Source organism: Oncorhynchus clarkii, chromosome 24, assembly GCF_045791955.1.
Source record: "Oncorhynchus clarkii lewisi isolate Uvic-CL-2024 chromosome 24, UVic_Ocla_1.0, whole genome shotgun sequence".
NCBI lineage: Eukaryota > Metazoa > Chordata > Actinopteri > Salmoniformes > Salmonidae > Oncorhynchus > Oncorhynchus clarkii.
The window spans coordinates 20,846,475-20,866,774 of NC_092170.1; the positions used below are offsets into that span (position 1 = coordinate 20,846,475).

The 20,300-nt window shown below is 40.8% G+C and overlaps 1 protein-coding gene across 10 annotated transcripts in view; it reads left to right on the forward strand.

Annotated features, from left to right (window-relative positions):
- Positions 1 to 20,300, forward strand: part of LOC139382416 (leucine-rich repeat and fibronectin type III domain-containing protein 1-like) — a 128,916-nt gene that overhangs the window by 51,620 nt on the left and 56,996 nt on the right. For 5 of the 10 annotated variants that reach the window (XM_071126450.1, XM_071126446.1, XM_071126451.1 and 2 more), the window contains 2 exons: positions 11,950 to 12,003; positions 17,828 to 17,897. The exons of 1 other annotated variant lie outside the window; for it this stretch is intronic. The gene's annotated coding sequence lies outside the window, so the exon portion shown is untranslated. Of the gene's footprint in view, positions 1 to 11,949; positions 12,004 to 17,614; positions 17,669 to 17,827; positions 17,898 to 20,300 lie in introns of all 10 variants that reach the window. 4 more of the 10 variants (XM_071126453.1, XM_071126449.1, XM_071126456.1 and 1 more) reach the window with 2 other exon arrangements.

The window sequence follows — 20,300 nt, forward strand, 5'->3', positions numbered from 1 at the left end:
AGAGATCCGATGCTGTACTTAAACCTGGAGGAGGACGTCCTGGGGGATGCTGCGCCGCCTTAAGGCAATGTGAGTGGCAAAACGGGCTCCAACCCAGGATTGAACCCATGGTCCAGTAAATAACAGGGTTGTGCTTCTGGAGCCATGAGAATCCCAAAACAACCGGGATGTGGTGGGATTTTATGAGGAGAAGCTGTATGGACTCACTGTGATTGCCTGATACCCGCAGGTTAATGGGACCTGGGCTGTGCGTGCACCTTCCAATGGAGTGGCCGCCCATTGCTCTGGCGTCCATGGGAATGGAGAGGAGTTGTGTGGGGAGTACGGGTAATGGGAGTAAGAAAATTCCCAGTCTGGACCACCAGCGTACTCGTTCCTACTGATGAGCCTGGTCTTTTGACTGGCGGGTGGCTATGTAATGCCCTACATCACCAAAATACAGACAACAGATGGAGCTCAGCCTTCGTGAACGCTCCTTAGGCGATAATCTAGCTCTGCCTAGTTGCATAGGCTCCAGAGTAAACGAGTCACCCGTCCCTGATGATTCCCAAGGGAACTCGGGTGGCTTTGGCTCCTCTCGAACATGCAGATGTCGGGGACTTCTGGACTTCTTCGGAGGTGAGCAGGGAGCAGTGGATGAACGAGTGTGACCGAGACCCGACCTCCTCTCACTCCTGCGTTCCCATGGACACCCATCAATCCTAATGGTTAGGGCAATGAGGGGATCGAGGTCCAAAGGTAACTCCTGAGCTGCGAGCTCGTCATTTATCTCCTCCAACAGTCCGTGAAGGAAAGTATCGAATAGGGACTCTTGATTCCAGGCACTTTTTGTGGCCAACGTGCAAAAATCTACTGTGTAGTCTGCCACACTATGGGAGTCTTTACGTAATCCAAGTAGTTTTTAGGCCGCCTCTCTCCCGGATACCAGAGAATCAAACATCTTCCTCACCTCCACCATGAAATCTTCCAGATCACGACAAATGGGGGATTCTTGCTCCCAAACTGCAGTCGCCCAGGAGAGCGCCCTTCCAGACATTAGCGTAATCAGATACGCTATCTTCGATCGATCCGAAGGGAACGAAGATGGATGCAGCTCAAAAACGAGGGAGCACTGAGAAAGAAGCGCCCCACCACTGGGTTGTACCAACCCATACCGTTGTGGTATGCTGCCTGTAAGATAATCCACAGAATTGCTCCAGTAACGTCTTGAACCGCTGGTCGTGGCATTCCGCCAGTGAATGGAGCCCTTCCACAAGGTTCTGGAGTAGCTCCTTATGTCATTCAATGGTGGATCCATGCAGGGAAACAGTGCTGCGGAGATGGTCCGAGTCTGCTGGGTCAGTCATGGCCAGTTCGTACTATAACAACACAGGGTGAGTCCCAGATGCAGACACAGGAGGCAGATGGTTCAAGTCTCTGATACTTATTGAACAACAAGGGGCAGGCAAGAGGCAGGTCGAGGGCAGGCAAAAGTTCATAGTTCTTGAAATGTTCCGACTGTCATTTCTATTTGCTTATTTGAGCTGTTCTTGCCATAATATGGACTTGGTCTTTTACCAAATAGGCCATCTTCTTAATACCACCACTACCATTTCACAACACAACTGATTGGCTCAAAAGCATTAAGAAGGAATTTAAATGCATTCCAGATGACTACCTCATGAAGCAGGTTGAGAAAATGCCAAGAGTGTGCAAAGCTGTCATCAAGGCAAAGGGTGGCTACTTTGAAGAATCTCAAATAAACATATATTTTGATTTGTTTAACACTTTTTTTGCTTAAAACATGACTCCATATGTGTCATTTCATAGTTTGATGTCTTCACTATTATTCTTCAATGTAGAAAATAGTAATAATAAGGAAAAACCCTTGAATGAGTAGGTGTGTCCAAACGTTTGATTGGTACTGTACGTGTCTCACCTTATTATATTAGTGTGTAGCGTAAACTGTTCGGACGCCCCAGCAGATCGGCTGTACTGACTTCCGATGAATCCCAAGACTCTTGTGGGGGTCATAGATCGAAAAGGAGAACACAACGATTTTCGTGAGAGTCTAATAGTTTGTAGGCCAAACCGTTCGGACGGTACAGACGATTTTGTGAGAAGACTGATGTCTCATGGTGTGACAAACACTGCTCTAGCTCTGTCACCTTTCACCACAGATGGGGAAGTGCGACATAGTTAATGCGGTGGATTGAGACGGATATATGTAGTTTAAACTGACCGATTTTTCAGGGATTTGAACATTTATGTTAATTAGATTTCCGCAGGGGCGTGGTGAAATCAATATGTTAATTGTAAGAGCAAAATAAAGTAAGGGATTTATTTATGCTGTTTGTATTGAGAATGTAGTAGAAACCAACTGACGAACAAGAATGTAGAGATAATGATGTTGAGAGAAATGTCAAACAGGAATCTACCTTTAATGAAAAATAGATTCCTGGCAATGCTTGTGTGTCAGATCCCAATCTACATATGAGATGTCATGTAAAGAGGGCCTCATTGAACTGTGGATCTGATCCGGCCCGGTGACAGGCTAGGGGCCTGGGTATATGCCACACCTCTCCTGCTGTCTGGGTTATCAATCTCTGACAGCCCACAGCTCTCTGATGGTTGCTGCCGTCACAGGAGTATGCATCACACACTTGTCAAACCACCTCTCCATTCCCTCCACCCCCGTTCCTCTTTACCAGCCAGCCAACAACAAAGTCTCAACACCCTGTTTTCATTATGGAGACAAATCCTGCTTGATCTGGCATCCATCTGTGAGGCACGGGCGTTGTGTTGAGTGACTCAAGTCTCTCATCATCTGCGCTTCACAGATGGATCTCCATGCATGCAGGGTCTCCGGGGGGCTGTCTGGTGGCCCGGTGGCCTTGATCCTGGCCTGGGCGGGGTGGAGGACAGAGCCACATGGCCTGAGCCCCGGGGCCAGAAAGGCCATCTACTCCATAATAGAGTGAGGTTAATGAGCGGGGCTTGCCATTCAGCTTAGTCCATTAACCTGGGAGCTCACTCCACACAGCTCTTTTTCTGCATGGATAGCTGAATGTCCACTCCAGATCTATTCTCTGTGCATGCATATCTCCCAGTCTTCTTCCCTTTCCCACCCTGGCCTTTCCCTGTTCATATGATGGGATAAACTAGAACGACTCCAATCTGAGACCAGGCCTCAATGTGCTGTCTCATTTCACTGTTTATTCCCATAAGGGATAAAGCTGGCGTGGTTACAGTACATAGTTTGCACAGTCTCTCATCCAAATGGATATGATGACAAAGTAATGACAAATAATACTGTAGCCCTTTCATTAGTTTTCAATCCCACCCTATTTAAGCTGCCTCAGTTAAAGCCTTAGGATTCTGATAGAGAATGTAATGTATATGGTGGGCTGAAAAGTGTACATTGCGCCCAGTATGGAGGATAGCTCAAATTAAGGATCTCACACATATTAACCTGACGCCCTACATCTGTGCCAAGGATTCTGGGCAAGGGTGTTAACTTTAACGACATGGTTCACTGTTTTTGTAATGAATATATCGTAATCCATTTTCTACACTAGGCTACTGTAGATACCAGTTAGTTTTCCAGATAGCGGTGCTATCCCACAATAATATTTGATGCACAGCTATTAAGATAGCTTTTTGTCAAGCTCATTTTCCCCTTCGTAATCAAATCAACCTGGAACAATTGACCTTGACAGACCAGAAATCCTTTCACAGCTCTCTCTGCCTCATTCCCATGGTGCAACGGGACATTACAAAGCAGTTTCATTATTGGCTTTCTCACTGCTCCCAGGGCCATTAACAATCAACAACCCCTTTTTTCTCTCAAAATTGTTGCTGATCTGCTCTCAATGGTCAAAAACAGGATAATTCAAGGCCGTATAGCACAGATTTCTTACTGTAATAACACAACATATGGGTGTTGGTGGTAATCACTAGTGGAAGTGCAATGGGCTGTATCTAACCACACTTGACCTAATTTATTTCAAAATGGCAAAAGGTTCTTCACCTCAACAGATGAAAATATATATTTTTTCTGAGAAGGCAATTGAATTTAATTGACAGATGAATGATGTATTATACTGTACATGCTGCTATGCTATACATACACTGCTGTACATATTTTCCAAAATGTGTTCCAAAATCATTTTTTAAGAAGGAATTGGCATCTAGCAAATGTTATTGTATTCCAGGACGCTAGATTACAATTTATTGTGGGAAATGTTGTGCCTTAAGTTGGTTTGAAACTGTAGCTGATATTTATCATCCATCTACATTAAACATTCCATAGGATTTACATCACAGGAACAAATGGAGGGCAGAAAGGGCACAAGATCCAGGCCTTAAGACATTGATACAGTTGAAGATTTAGGGTTGTACCCTGTAGGTCCTTGATCATTTCTGTGAGATTTAGGGCATCTAGCTTAGATTGTAGGACAATCGAGGTGTTAAGCATATCCCAGTTTTGGTCACCTAAACAGTATGAACTCTGAAGATAGATGGGGGGCAATCAATTCACATATGGTTTCCAGGGCACAGCTGGGGACTGAAGGGGGTCTATAACAAGCAGCAATGGTGAGAGACTTGTTTCTGGAAAGGTAGATTTTTAAAAGTAGAAGCTTGAATTGTTTGGGCACAGACTTGGAGTGTATGACAGAACTCTGCAGTAGATTGCAAGTTCTATCTTATCAGAAGATATTATAGTTAGGGATGGAAATTTCAGGATTTTTGGTGGCCTTCCTAAGCCTTCCATGATTCAGACACGGCTACGACATCAGGGATGGCGGAGTGTGTTAAAGCAGTGAATAAAACAAACTTAGGGAGGAGGCTTCGAATGTTAACATGCATGAAATCAAGGCTTTTACGGTTCCAGAAGTCAACAAATGAGAGCTCCTGGGGAATAGGAGTGGTGCTGGGGGCTGCAGGGCCTGGGTTAACCTCTACATCACCAGAGGAGGAGTAGGATAAGGGTACGGCTAAAGGCTATAAGAACTGGTCGTCTCGTGCGATAGGAACAGAGAGTAAAAGGAGCAGATTTCTGGGCGCAGAAGAATAGAGTCAAGGCATAATATATAGACAAGGGTATGGTAGGATGTGAGTACATCTTGACTCTGCCGGTAACAACTCTCCTGTGTACTGTACCTAATCATCTGCAATGCTTCATTGAACAACAGCTGTATTGCATAGAAATAAGTTTGTAAGTGATATGTCGACCGTGTTATTAAGCTGAGTCATGGGTCTTCATCCTTGGAGCTGTAGGCAGCAGTGTCTGTTGGCCATATGACGAGCATAAAAGTAGGTCAAATTATGATTCACAATCTTATATTCTTTATCTTGTTTCCGCTGAAATGTGTGAAGGATGTCGACTTTGCCTGGTGTGTCTAGTATTGATTGAAGAGGGACGTCATCAATCCGACCGGTTTTACAACTCTGCCCACTATACCCAGATGATCTCTGTAGTGTTTCTGTCCTTCAAAAGTACCAAAACATCTTCATGGATATAAAATAGTGAGATCTTTGTGAGTAGGCGACAAAATATGTAGTTCTTTCTGTGTGCAGTAGGAAAGAGAATCTCTCTCTATCTTAATGGAAATCTGCACCTTCTCTACCGAAAGACAGCTGTGGGAAGACATTGGGTCACATCAAATGTTGAAGCCAACACAAGGGCTGAATCCCAAAGAGGATTTAAGGATTCCGGAACACTACTGAAAGTATTAAATATAAAACCGTCTGAAGCCCTCCCATAACTTACAGCTACTGCAGTAAGCAGCGCCTTTTCAACCTCAGGAGGCTGAAGAAATTCGGTTTGTCACCAAAAGCACTCACAAACTTCTACAGATGCACAATCGAGAGCATCCTGGCGGGCTGTATCACCGCCTGGTACGGCAACTGCTCCGCCCACAACCGTAAGGCTCTCCAGAGGGTAGTGAGGTCTGCACAACGCATCACCGGGGGCAAACTACCTGCCCTCCAGGACACCTACACCACCCGATGTTACAGGAAGGCCATAAAGATCATCAAGGACATCAACCACCCGAGCCACTGCCTGTTCACCCCGCTATCATCCAGAAGGCGAGGTCAGTACAGGTGCATCAAAGCTGGGACCGAGAGACTGAAAAACAGCTTCTATCTCAAGGCCATCAGACTGTTAAACAGCCACCACTAACATTGAGTGGCTGCTGCCAACACACTGACACTGACACTGACTCAACTCTAGCCACTTTAATAATGGGAATTGATGGGAAATGATGTAAATATATCACTAGCCACTTTAAACAATGCTACCTTATATAATGTTACTTACCCTACATTATTCATCTCATATGCATACGTATATACTGTACTCTATATCATCGACTGCATCCTTATGTAATACATGTATCACTAGCCACTTTAACTATGCCACTTTGTTTACATACTCACCTCATGTATATACTGTACTCGATACCATCTACTGTATCCTGCCTATGCTGCTCTGTACCATCACTCATTCATATATCCTTATGTACATATTCTTTATCCCCTTACTGTGTATAAGACAGTAGTTTTGGAATTGTTAGTTAGATTACTTGTTGGTTATTACTGCATTGTCAGAACTAGAAGCACAAGCATTTCGCTACACTCGCATTAACATCTGCTAACCATGTGTATGTGACAAATAAAATTTGATTTAATTTGATTTGATTTACTGTTGATGACAATACACATCCCCCTTGATGACTTACAGCTCAGCTCTCACCAGTCATTGTTTTTTCTCCCCCAGTCACCTTAAATCTCATCCATGTTTCACAGCACATCCTCGCTGACATGTGGAAAGATTCCCGAGTGACATAAAAGGGCTGGAGCATCCACGGCCGCATATTTCTGATTCACAGGAATAGAGAGAGCTTTTTTAAGGATAGGCATTCAAAAGTTGTCTTTTTTCATTGGATAATCTGAGTGGGAGGAAGTGAGTAGTCAGACAGAGATAACTGGCGCAGTGAGATCTGTTCCTATCCAAGTGGAACACTTCTCCAGGCATACAAAACATGTAGGCTTAAGTCACATAATCCCTTACAATATCAGTTAGAATGTCAATATGCTGACATGAACGGACAATACGTCTCAGCACACTTACTGTTAAAGGACTGGTACTACATAATATCATTTTATTGTTGTTATTAGTACAGGCTACTATTGCTAGACAGTGCAGTGATGTAAATGTGATAACAACCCACATTTAAACCGAAGCTGAATACAGTTGCTCACCAATGGCATTTGGTAAAGTGAATTTTCTTGACATTTTCTTCTATTTTCCCCTGTACACAAAAGCATTGTTTGTCCAAGGCCTGCAGATATTGAGGCAAGTAATTGGATACACAACGCTCAGACCCAAGTGCATCTCAGAGGCTAAGCAAACAGTTGTGCTCTTTCCACATTTGGGTCTTGGTTCAAATGAGGCCATCAATGTAGAATCCGGTGGTGTTTCTATCACAGAGTTCTGGATGACATAGCACCACCAGCATGACTGAGCAAGGCTGTCTGAGCCCAGCTAACTATTACAGTTCTGGAAAGCTGAGGGAAACCCAAGCGTTTCGTTTACACTTTAGTGTATGAATTAGATATTACATGCCAAATGTTTTCTATTCTATTTCCTTCATGCAACAGATGCAAACGTAGATCAAATCACGCAAAGGAAAGTAAATAAAAGTTGAGTTTGACAGAATAATTTAGTTAAAGGTAAATACTGTAAAGAGAGACGACATCAGTGTGTCAGATGGTGGGTAACACATTCAGTTGGTGGGGATTTTTTAACTGAGCAGTTTTCTAAAGCTTTTGGCCTGACTGCAATCTGTAAAATACCCTGCACCATCTAAGTTAATCCTGAGAGTTGTGAGGCTTGAGACGTGAGATCATAGAACCAACATTGTGAAGATGGAAATGCCCTGACCCTGATACGACCTTCATACCTTCAAAAACCTAACCCAGGCACTTCAACACAATCAATACAGCCCTCCCAGTGTTGGCTGGCAGCTCCAGACCAGCATCCATTAATGCTCTCACACAATTGTTAAACTTTGTATTAAGGAGCAATATTAACTTTGTTATGACATGTATATTATCTGGTACATTACAGTCAGGAGGGAAAGATGGAGAGAGAGAGAGAGAGATGAAGAGAGAGATAGAGATGAAGAAAGATATGAAGAGGTGAAGAGAGAGAGGGGGAGAGAGATGGATGAAGAAAGAGGGATGAAGGGATGAAGAAAGAGATAGAGAGAGAAAGATGAAGAGAGAGAGCGAGAGAGAGAGCGAGAGAGATAGAGAGAGAGTAGGCCTATAGAAGTTGGTTGTAGCTAGAAGTGCTGTGTTAAAAGAATCCATCCTTCATGGACACCCTCCTCTCATACCAACAGATTATTTATGTGGAGCCGGTTAAAGTGCTGAGCATGGCTGAGCGTATAAATAGGACTGTGTACATAATCACAGGCTCACATGGGAAGCAAATGGGAGGGAGAGGAGGGGAGAGAGCCTATTACTAGAGCATCAGATCATCAGCTCCAAACTTGATCTACTCTGACTCATCAACAACTGAGGAAAACTCTGATCTCCCTCTCTCACACATGTGGTCTGCATGTAGGCCTAGGTTCACGGATATAGCCCCATAAACTTCTGTGTCTACTGGTGCACAAAGTTGTGAAATGGCATTGTGTATAATCATTACTCATATGAGCTGACTGAGTGCCTCATCTAATTCCATATTTGACTTGGTTCACTGACTGACTGATGTATATGTGAGAGATGATTTGGGTCAAGTCTGACTTGCAAATACATCTAATTTGTTAGGCAACTTTTTATAAATAGCCGCATAATCAACAAAAATTCTTGGAGCATGCCTGATATGATCATATTCTCTAAGGCAATATTTTTGTTACTGCTTAGTGGTACTAACTAGGGTCATCATTTTCTAAACAATGCCTAGACTCTAATAACGCTCTGATGAGGAATCAAAAGGGATAATTGAATCAAATTCCACGGTAGAGGGCACAATTCATGCTTAACTGTATAACTCCGAAGAGTCTGAACTCATGCATATTTGAATTGTTCTCTCTGGTGGCCGATCTCAGTGGATGCTCTAGGTTGTTGTCTTTCTCTGGAGGTCATATTGGCCATCCTGAAGGTATGGGCCTGGTCAGAGTGCCAACTGTGGAGAGGCCTGCTAGGAGATCCATATGTTATCAGCTAAATCACAGTCAATGGAGGCCGTTACTGCACCGCTCCTGACTGGTATCTAATGAAAACCATGTCATGCTCCGTTGCCTTTGTTTTTAAACCAGCGATGTGAAGGAAATTGGAAACGACAGAGGTAATACTGCAATCAAACCTCACAGTTTCGCATGCAGCACATTCCTACAGCCAAACCTATGATAAATAAAATTGGGGAGTATAGGGCCGCCTCTCCCTTTTCAGTTTATGAAAATGAATACTTCACAGTCCATAACGATCCACATCAAGGGAGAGATGTATGGTGCTTCAGAGAGGAGGTGCAGGTTCTTTAATATGATCAATAGGCTGGTCTGGACTCCCCCCAACCTTCCCTATCTTACTGGTTCAGGTCAAGGCACCACAGGCCACGACCAAATATGATATGTTCATTACAGAAAGCTTTAAGCTGGAGGCGTGGGCCCTAGCATCTTAATGTTGTGTTAGCCTTGTGGCAAGTGAGGTTGACTGACTAATAGAGGAGATATTGTATATGAGCTCTTTGCCCAGGTTTTCACACAGGGGTTTGAGACGGACTGCAGAGAAATGTACTCTCTACTGTAACACGTTCTTTCTCTTCAGTAAACATTTTCAAAGGTGTTTGAACAAGGATGTGATCACTGCAGTTTTTACAATATGGGGAAAGGGGACCTTAAAATGGAGGAAGAAATTAACTTGAAATATCTTTATTGGGATACAGTCAGTTCAATTGAATATTCTAATACAGTACCTGCAATTACCAAAGAGGAATGTCCTCTGCAACTTCCCATTTCCTTCAATACTTGTTTAAAGCATCTGCTTTTGTAGCACTATAATCTGAGTCCTTGGCGCGGCACCAAACAAAGCGTTAGCTTCGTATCTGTCTGCCCGAGGGACTGCATTGGTTGTACATGATGGCAGAGGACCCAGACTGGGCACATCTGGTAGAAGGAGAGGGAAACAAAACACCATCCTGAGACAGCTATGATTTACTTATCTAATGAATCATCAGCCTTTTACACCAGTCCCAGAAATTACATAGTTTGAAGCGATGCATGAGTCTGAACACATCTGATGTTTTCAGCCATACCAGTTATGCTCATAAAGATGCAAGTTGTCTATTTTCATCAGTCATTGACTCCAGCCTCAGAAAAGAAGTCATTTGAGGCAGTGTATGAGTCAGAGCATAACTGATGTGTTGGACCATGCTGAATCACTTGCCTTACTTATACTGTAAGTCCTTTCTTATCGAAATACCATACAATACCATATTTCATAGAGTTGCACATGACTGTCACCACACTGTCCCTACACTCAACACAAACCCCAGAATGGTGTGATATGTGTAGGGTTGGTTTTAGTATGCTCTTTATATAAGATTACAGCTGAGATATGAATGATTCTACTGATGCTTGCAGTGCGAAGAATATCAATCGATTCCTTAACTGTTGGATGGCTCAGGGAACATTAACAGCAGTTGGACATTTCAGTGAAGTGTGGCATGCATGGATGAAATTGTACTTCTCACATCCCTGTCTTAGGTCAGGGTAGTGCTAGCCAATGGGCATCTGTAAATGTTACTTTTCCAACAAAGGAATTGCCAAATCATGCTGGATTTGGACAAATCACAAAAATGTTAGCTTCCATGCTGATTTTATGTGATGGAATCACATGCACATACTGTCAAGAAAAGAGTCGATATGAAATGGAAATAAATGTCATCTCAAAATAGAACCCAAGCCCTAAAAAGTGAACCAATGTTGTGGATACAAGTGTTTCTGAAGGACATTCAAAGGCCCACCTCAATGTCAATGTACTGAGTGATGGACCCACTATGATTACAGTACAGAGGTTTGCTGTGTAAACCTGTCTCCATTGGACACAGAATATGTATTATTATGGCAGGTACCAATAAGGGACCACTGTGGAGATCATAATCAAGATGGCTGCTGCGGCATTTACATTTGACAGAGGAGAATTGGTGCAATGACTTTGTTATCCCTATCTCTGTAAAAGCGGCTAGGGAAAATAGTATTCCTTTCTTCATCTCATGGACCTTCAATTAACGGTATTTGATAGCTGCGTTGAGCCCTCTCAGCCAGCTTGGTGAGAAGGGAGAAAGGAGATGGGTGAAATTTGATAAATGGATATTTTAAGAGCAGTTTGTGCCGCTTGCAGTTGCGTGAAAAGTCTGAGGTGTTCAACAGCATAAATTATTGGGATCTTTTTTCACGACACACTGTACGTCTATCACTTCGGTTATTCACCAGTTGTTCTTACGTATTGCCGTGTTGTATTTCCTCAGAGCGTCACAGTACAGACTATTCTGTACAAATGGTTAATAATCAAATTGAAAAGAGAGACACAAAGGCTAGCTTCTGGTGACCAAGAAATATGATTCAGAAGCATTTCTTTGTAAAGCTGAAAGTTGGTAAATAACATCACTCAAGTAAAATCAAATGTTTAGAACAAGAACAAATAGGCTTGTGGAAATGTATTGGTTTTGTTTCTGCAGATTCATACGATTTGATTTGAAAAGAAGCACTCTATATCTGTTTTACAGCAACACGAATGTCATATAATTTGTGCTGAACCCTGTTTGATGGCATTAAAGATGGAACTTTAATTTGAACCCTGTTTATGATTGTGACAGCAATACATGTGGCGGGTTGTTCTCCAAATGTTATTTGTGGCAGCACATTAAAGTGTGACTGTTTGTTTTCTCTGCAGCCTGCTTTCAAGTCATCATTGAGAGAAGCATTTGAGAAGAGACTACAAATACTGGTGAGTGCCACCTCTTCAAATTGAAGCCACCTTATTTACAGTACATACTGCAGTTCAGGCTAGCCCGGGGAGGAAGGAGTGAGACATGGCATTGAGAATGAAGATATACAAAAGAAAACAGGATAATAATAACTAAAGAAAACAGGATAATGGAATGGCCTGTCCTTATTCCCACTAACAGTTTCTAAAAGCTATTCAAATTATATATTTGTTAAACAGACACACCTGCACATACTCATGCACGCAGACACTCACGCACGCATGCACACACGCATGCATATACACAGAGAGAGCTACACAACTCTGTTCCATACAGCGACATTCCCTTACTGGTCCAGTGCAGCTATTTCACCACGACTGTGTTTTTTCACATAGGCAGGGTTGGGCTGGAACCACAGCTTTTGCATCCCAGCCTGCACAATGGGAGTCGGCTCCATTATCAGAGCTGCTGCCTCGCCACCCTGCAGCAAACCCAGCATCCTCTGCTCCTGCAGATTTAATTTCTTATCTCAATAGGGAAAACAGCCCCTCTGATGAACAGCACAACTGCCCTGGGCTGCTGTGAACATGGCTCCATAATACATAGCTACAATAGATGCTTCTGATTAACTTATGAATGGAGGAAAGCACTGATATTCCTCTCAGGAAATTGAAGTTGGTAATAGATATTCAGGGGGATTTGCTATATAATAATTGTAACTGGGATAGGGCAAGGGAGAACCTCTCTCCAACATTAATCCATTCCCGGAGCAGCAGAGAGCAATGTTTTATAAGGGTCTGCCATCGATGACATATCGAATCCATAAAGAGGATCGCAGGTAGATGAATATCAGTAATGTGCTGCTGTTGTGTATTCTGTGTTCTAAGACAGCCAGGCTTTAAGTTATTGATTGTAGGTAGTTGAAGACATGCACTCATTTCAAAAGAGGATTAGTGATGAGCTCCTTACCAACAATGCTCTGAGTCACATTTCCTGCTTCTTTAAGTGTGTCCAAAAATAATCTGTATTTTTCTTGTAAAACAAACAAAAAAAAGCCATAATTTACAATGGGAAAAGGGCAGACTGTTTTGGCTTACAAGACAAATATATTAAAAAATGCGTTGGTGGAACAAAATATGCAAGCTTTGTACTATGTGACTAGATTTGGGAAATTGTTTATATTTTGCAAGATGCTTTACACTTTTGTCCACTGAGAGGCCTGAGTCTTTTAGCTGAGCCTAAGTGTTCGACTTTTCTTCCGTTTTTTTTGTTGCATTTGCTCACAGCTTCATCAATGTCATGCAGAGCCATGGGAAAAGTAATTGTGTGTCAACTCTTCTGGGCCCTAAAACAAAAGTCATTATGAGAGCGGAAAGTAATATGACCTGATATACCTTAAATTCGTAAATTCGTTTTACCAATGAAGCCTACTGTATGGGCACCAGTTGTTAAGAGTACATGATCAGTAGTTGCATTTATTTTATAATGAGAAAGCTTAGAGTAGCATTATGTCAGTGACAATTTCTTCATCATTCTTAAAGCCTAACCTCCTCAAGAATAATTTATATAAATAATTAAAGTTAAAAGGGAAATAAGCTGTTGCAACATCCATTTTTGGATTTAATATAATTTATAAGAATATAACTTATAAATGGCTCATGAGCATTTTTCAACTGTCGTACCCCATCAGAACCCTAAATATAAGAGGGTTTTGCTCCAATGTTGGTGAACAAAGTAAATGTAAACAAACTCTATATAGCCTCAAAACGTGTTTAATGCTATCATTTTTACATTATGGATGGTCTATGAATTTCAGAGTGGTTCCATTTCTCCAGCCCTATCCCTCAGATTTTTACCGAAACAAGGGCGGGGCTCACAATCTGTACTGTACAAGCTTTCCAGATCTCTACAGGAAGAACATAGACAGACAGTACAACACAGCTTAATAAAGCAGGCCACACAATATATTAGATGGTTAGGATTAGGGCTTTGAATTCTTCTCATGGACTAACAAGTACCTTCCTTATGTATTGGCATAAGTTGTACTTTACATATCATTTTGTCAAATCCTGAAATGAAATTATGCGATCAAGTTGTTACAGTGCATTTGGTAAGTATGCAGACCCCTTGACTTTTTCCACATTTTGTTACCTTACAGCCTTAAAATGGATTCAATTGTTTTTCCCCCCTCATCAATCTACACAGAATATCCCATAATGACAAAGCAAAAACAGGTTTGTATAATTTGCAAATGTAGATTTTCTTTTACTGAAATATGACATTTACATAAGTATTCAGAATCTTTACTCAGTACTTTGGTGAAGCACCTTTTACTGAAATATCACATTTACATAAGTATTCAGAATCTTTACTCAGTACTTTGGTGAAGCACCTTTTACTGAAATATCACATTTACATAAGTATTCAGAATCTTTACTCAGTACTTTGGTGAAGCACCTTTTACTGAAATATCACATTTACATAAGTATTCAGAATCTTTACTCAGTACTTTGGTGAAGCACCTTTTACTGAAATATCACATTTACATAAGTATTCAGAATCTTTACTCAGTACTTTGGTGAAGCACCTTTTACTGAAATATCACATTTACATAAGTATTCAGAATCTTTACTCAGTACTTTGGTGAAGCGCCTTTTACTGAAATATCACATTTACATAAGTATTCAGAATCTTTACTCAGTACTTTGGTGAAGCACCTTTTACTGAAATATCACATTTACATAAGTATTCAGAATCTTTACTCAGTACTTTGGTGAAGCACCTTTTACTGAAATATCACATTTACATAAGTATTCAGAATCTTTACTCAGTACTTTGGTGAAGCGCCTTTTACTGAAATATCACATTTACATAAGTATTCAGAATCTTTACTCAGTACTTTGGTGAAGCACCTTTTACTGAAATATCACATTTACATAAGTATTCAGAATCTTTACTCAGTACTTTGGTGAAGCACCTTTTACTGAAATATCACATTTACATAAGTATTCAGAATCTTTACTCAGTACTTTGGTGAAGCACCTTTGGCAACGATTACAGGCATGAATCTTCTGGGGTATGACGCTACAAACTTGGTACACCTGTATTTGGGGATTTTCTCCCACACTTCTCTACAGATCCTCTCAAGCTCTGTTAGGTTGGATGGGGAGCGTTGCTGCACAGCTATTTTTAGGTCTCTCCAGAGATGTTAGATCAGGTTCAAGTTTGGGCTTTGGCTGGGCCACTTAAGGACATTCAGAAACTTTTCCCGAAGCCACTCCTGCGTTGTCTTGGCTGTGTGCTTAGGGTTGTTGTCCTGTTGGAAGTTGAACCTTCGACCAGTCTGTGGTCCTGAGCGCTCTGGAGCAGGTTTTCATATAAGATCTCTCTGTACTTTGCTTTGTTCATCTTTGCCTCGGTCCTGGCTAGTCTCCCAGTCCCTGATGCTGAAAAATATCCACACAGCATGATGCTGCCACCACCATGCTTCATCGTAGGGATTGTGCCAGGTTTCTTCATGATGTGACGCTTGGCATTCAGGCCAAAGAGTTCAATATTGGTTTCATCAGACCAGAGAATCTTGTTTCTCATGATCTGAGAGTCCTTTAGGTGCCTTTTGTCAAACTCCAAGCGTGCTGTCGTATGCCTTTTACTGAGTAGTGGCTTCTGTTTGGCCACTCTACCATAAAGGCCTGATCGGTGGAGTGCTGCAGAGATGGTTGTCCTTCTGGTAGGTTCTCCCATCGCCACAGAGGAGCTCTGGAGCTCTGTCAGAGTGACCATCAGGTTCCTGGTTACCTCCCTGACCAAGGCCCTTCCCCCCAATTGGTTAGTTTGGCTGGGCGGTCAGCTCTAGGAAGAGTCCTGGTGATTCTGAACTTCTTCCATTTAAGAATGATGGAGCCCACTGTGTTCTTGGGGACCTTCAATGCTGCTAAATTTTTCTGGTACCCTTCCCCAGACAGTTGTGTGCCTTTCAAAATCATGTCCAATCCATTAAATTTACCATAGGTAGACTCCAATCAAGTTGTAGAAGCATCTCAACGATGATACATGGAAACAGGGTGCACCTGAGCTCAATTTTGAGTCTCATAGAAAACGGTCTGAATATTTATGTAAATAAGGTATTTTAATTTATAATTTTTTTATAAATGTGCAACGTTTTCTAAAAACCTGTTTTCACTTTGTCATTTTGAGGTATTGTGTGTAGATTGATGAGGAACATTTTTATTTAATCCATTTTAAAATAAGTCTGTAACGTAATAAAATTTAAAGGTCTGAAATCTTTCCAAACGCACTGTACATAACGCACTCAGTTGTATTACAGAATACATTATTTTACAATGGAAAAGGCATACCTCAGATGGTGCATTTCCTTAGTAGTGTTGAGGTAAGTTTGTCAGTTCCTAACGATGACACTAATTAGGCACAGTGGAAAATTGCATTCCCTGCTACATATCTGATACCTTCAGAGACTGACAGAACAATTAACAGATTGACAGTGAAACCAACCATAACATTGTGTGCGTGATACAAAGGACAGTGACATTATGTTGTTGACAAGATAAGGAACTTAGGAAACAATTCAGACACAAAAGAAATGTGTTTAATTAAAAGTTGTGGTAATTTAGATGCACTTGATCAGTCTAGACTGGAACAGCCCAATTTTAAAATGAGCTGAAATCACATATACAACACTGAGAAACTGCACCGACTGGATTATATCTACCGGTCAGTGAAATTACATCATTTTTCACTATGAAACAGCCTCAGCCTCTTCTATTCATGGAAAATAGCCTACAAAACACATTTTGTTGGAGATTTGTGTGTTTTCACTCTGTGATTAAAAAAAGGGAAATATCGACCCTTTACAGAAATTGGGATTTTGGCTGCCGTTGACATCAACTTCCTCATCTGAAAACTCATACTTAGAATGTGTCTTAGGTCCCCAGTCACTGGTTATTTCAAGCCTGCACTGCTGATTTCAAAATTCCACAAGTACAGAGAAAGCGAATGTCAGCTCATTTTAGAGTATGCTTATTTTATCCTGCTTTAAGTAGAATATGAATACCTGCACAACAAAGAGTAGAGAAACAGTGTACCAGACCTGATATATATATTTCATTAATATCGAGCTAAAAACCCTTGTTGGTTTTTCAATGAGCAGCAAATTGACAAATCAATCGGGGGAAATGGTACCATATGCCAACTATTAATGCTCTTTGAAGCAGGGGTGAACTTGAGGGTATTTTTTCATTGAATTAGCTTTTAGAAAGTGACAACCCGGAGCTTCTGGTGTGCGATTTTACTACGATAAGCAGGAAAGAGGATAAGCTGGTCATTTAAAAAAGAGATGACCTTATCCTCACTTTTCTTGAGAAAGTGATTATGATTTCTTTTAGTGATGAATTAAGTGTAGGAAATGAGACTGACAATCCTGGAACGCAATTATTAGGTTTTGCAGATGACTGTGACGTTATTTTCATTTAGCACCACACTAATAGCAGTCTTGTTTAAGCACCAACAGCCTAGCAGAGGCTGAAGAATTAGCTTTTTGATTCATCTTCTTCTGTAGTCTGGTCATCATATCTGTTTTGCTCATACTGTATATCTCTGCCTCTGTGAATCTAGTAGCATTATGGTTTGCTGCGGGGAATAAGAAATAGCAGCACAGGACACAGACAGGTTGGTTCCTGTTATCATGTTGTATTGTGTGTATACCTTGTAGACCGACAACTGTTGGCAGATTAGCTCTTATTATGGACTTAAATGATCTGAACTGAGACGGTCCTTAACCTACTCTTGCAGATTTATTTTATTTTTATTTCACCTTTATTTAACCAGGTAGGCTAGCGGTGTAACGATCTTCTTCATCTGAGGAGGAGTATGAAAGATCGGACCAAAACGTAGCGTGGTAAGTGTCCATTTTAATGAAATATAACTGAACACTGAATAAAAAATAACCAAAGTGAAACAATGAAAATCGAAACAGTTCTATATGGTGAAACACAGACACCTAAGTATGCCTAGGTATGGTTCTCAATCAGAGACAACGTGAGGACCATACCCGGCCAAAAACATAGAAAAAAGAACATAGAACGCCCACCCTAGTCACACCCTGGCCTAACCAAAATAGAGAATAAAAAGCCTCTCTATGGCCAGGGCGTGACAAGTTGAGAACAAGTTCACATTTACAACTGCGACCTGGCCAAGATAAAGCAAAGCAGTGCGACATAAACAACAACACAGAGTTACATATGGAATAAACAAACATACAGTCAATAATATGTATATGGCAATGGCATGCGGTTCATTGACAAGCAGATCCTGTTGTCTTTAATGGAAGTCATGCATTTATATTAATTTCTATCTAAGGGTCACTATTGGGAAAGACAAAAATGTTGACAATACAACCAAGGCATTATCGTTTGCTAATAATGTAAATGTTTGATACAGTGCCTTCAGAAAGTATTTATAATTCCTTGACTTAATCAACATTATGTTCCGTTACAGCCTGAATTCAAAATTGATAAAATATTATTTTTTTCTCACCCATCTACACACAATACCCAAGCAAATTTATTGAAAATGAAATACATTTACATAAGTATTCACACCTCTCAGTCAATACATGATAGAATTACCTTTGGCAGCGATTACAGCTGTAAGTCTTTCTGGCTAATTCTCTAATAGCTTTGCACACCTGGATTGTACAATATTTGCACATTATTCTTTTAAAATGTCTTTAAGGTCTGTCAAGTTGGTTGTTGATCATTGCTAGACAGCCATTTTTAAGTCTTGCCTTTGATTTAGGGTTGACCTTAAAATAAAGGACATACGTAAATGAATCTCTAATCACATGAAATAAATAATCATCTTCAGAAATGACTTTGTCAAAGCAACAAAATAACTAGGGCTTTACAATGATGGTTATTATTAAGTGGGTTAAAATCTTCCTAGAAGAGAGACAGGGTTGAGTTTTGGCACTTTAGCAGGCCTTCATTCATATAAAAGAAAATCGGATTTATTGATTTTTCCATGTGGTCTATTTTAAAGGGCACTTCATTTGATATATTAGGCTTTTAAAACAATTTATACTTAAAATATCAAAGGGACAAAAAATGCACTCATTTTGTGGAATGGCCCAAATACTGATGATGCCTTTATAATCCCTTAGTAAATCACAGTGTAAAATATGGAGATGGCAGCATAACACATACACTGGAGTTTCATTTCCTGTGTTAGATTGGGTTGCTGTGTGACAGAAGTGACACGATTTGTCCTCGTAGTGCCTGGCTGCTTTAGATCTATGACCGGTTGGAGGGAATTGACAGGGGTAGCACTTATTGTTAGGAGTTATAAAATAGACCATGTTGCTTTTCGTATTGGGGCATCATTACACCAAAATCTGCTTTTTCAAAACTGTTAATAGCTTTTGTCACATCTTCTGTTGGCAGCAATTCAGTTGTCACCAGTTGAAGGCTTCAAATATTATCTTATATTCTTACGCTGTAATTAAACAACGGGGTGTATAACCAATAGATGTCAAAAAGCACACAGATTACTCACACAATGGAGGCCATTTTGGGGAATGTGTAGGCCCCTACCTAACTACGGATTCATGAACTAATCCTCATTATCTGAATGACATGCATGTCTCAAACACACTAGGGAAGTGGTTGGCAGAGCAATTTGCTAAAAAGTGTCTTATTAACAGCCAATTTTCATTTGCTGCCAAAAACGATCACATGGATATCCTATTAAATGTGTTTATTTGTAGAAATACAGTTGCATGTCCAAACAATTTCTGCAAACGAACCCATCTAAACCAATAATAGGATATCCCCGTTTTAGCTGAGCCATATCTCTATGTATTGTGACTATACCAGTGAGTGTTTTTCAATGGAATCATTTCCAAACACTATTAGAGGATAAACACAGACTGGACACGCTGAAAGTTAATAGTCAATGTTAAGGTCAATTTAGCAGAGTGAATCAATTTGAACTTTTTTCGTTTTATTTTCTGAAAGGTGTATTCCATCACAATATCCATAATTTAGTAAACGCTGATGTTACAGAGTACTTGTTTGAATCATTTTTCATGTGTCAGTGCCTTACCCCACGCCCACCACACAACTCCTGAGTTGACAACCTCCTGCAGTGATAAACCTTGTCTGTCATCATTAATGTGAATGGGCATTCAGTCAGAGATACTGTCCAATACAAAAGGAAAGGAAATACAGTACAATTTAAATACATCCCAAAAAGTCATAAAGAACAAGACGATCAAACAACAAACATATTTGTCACAATTGGT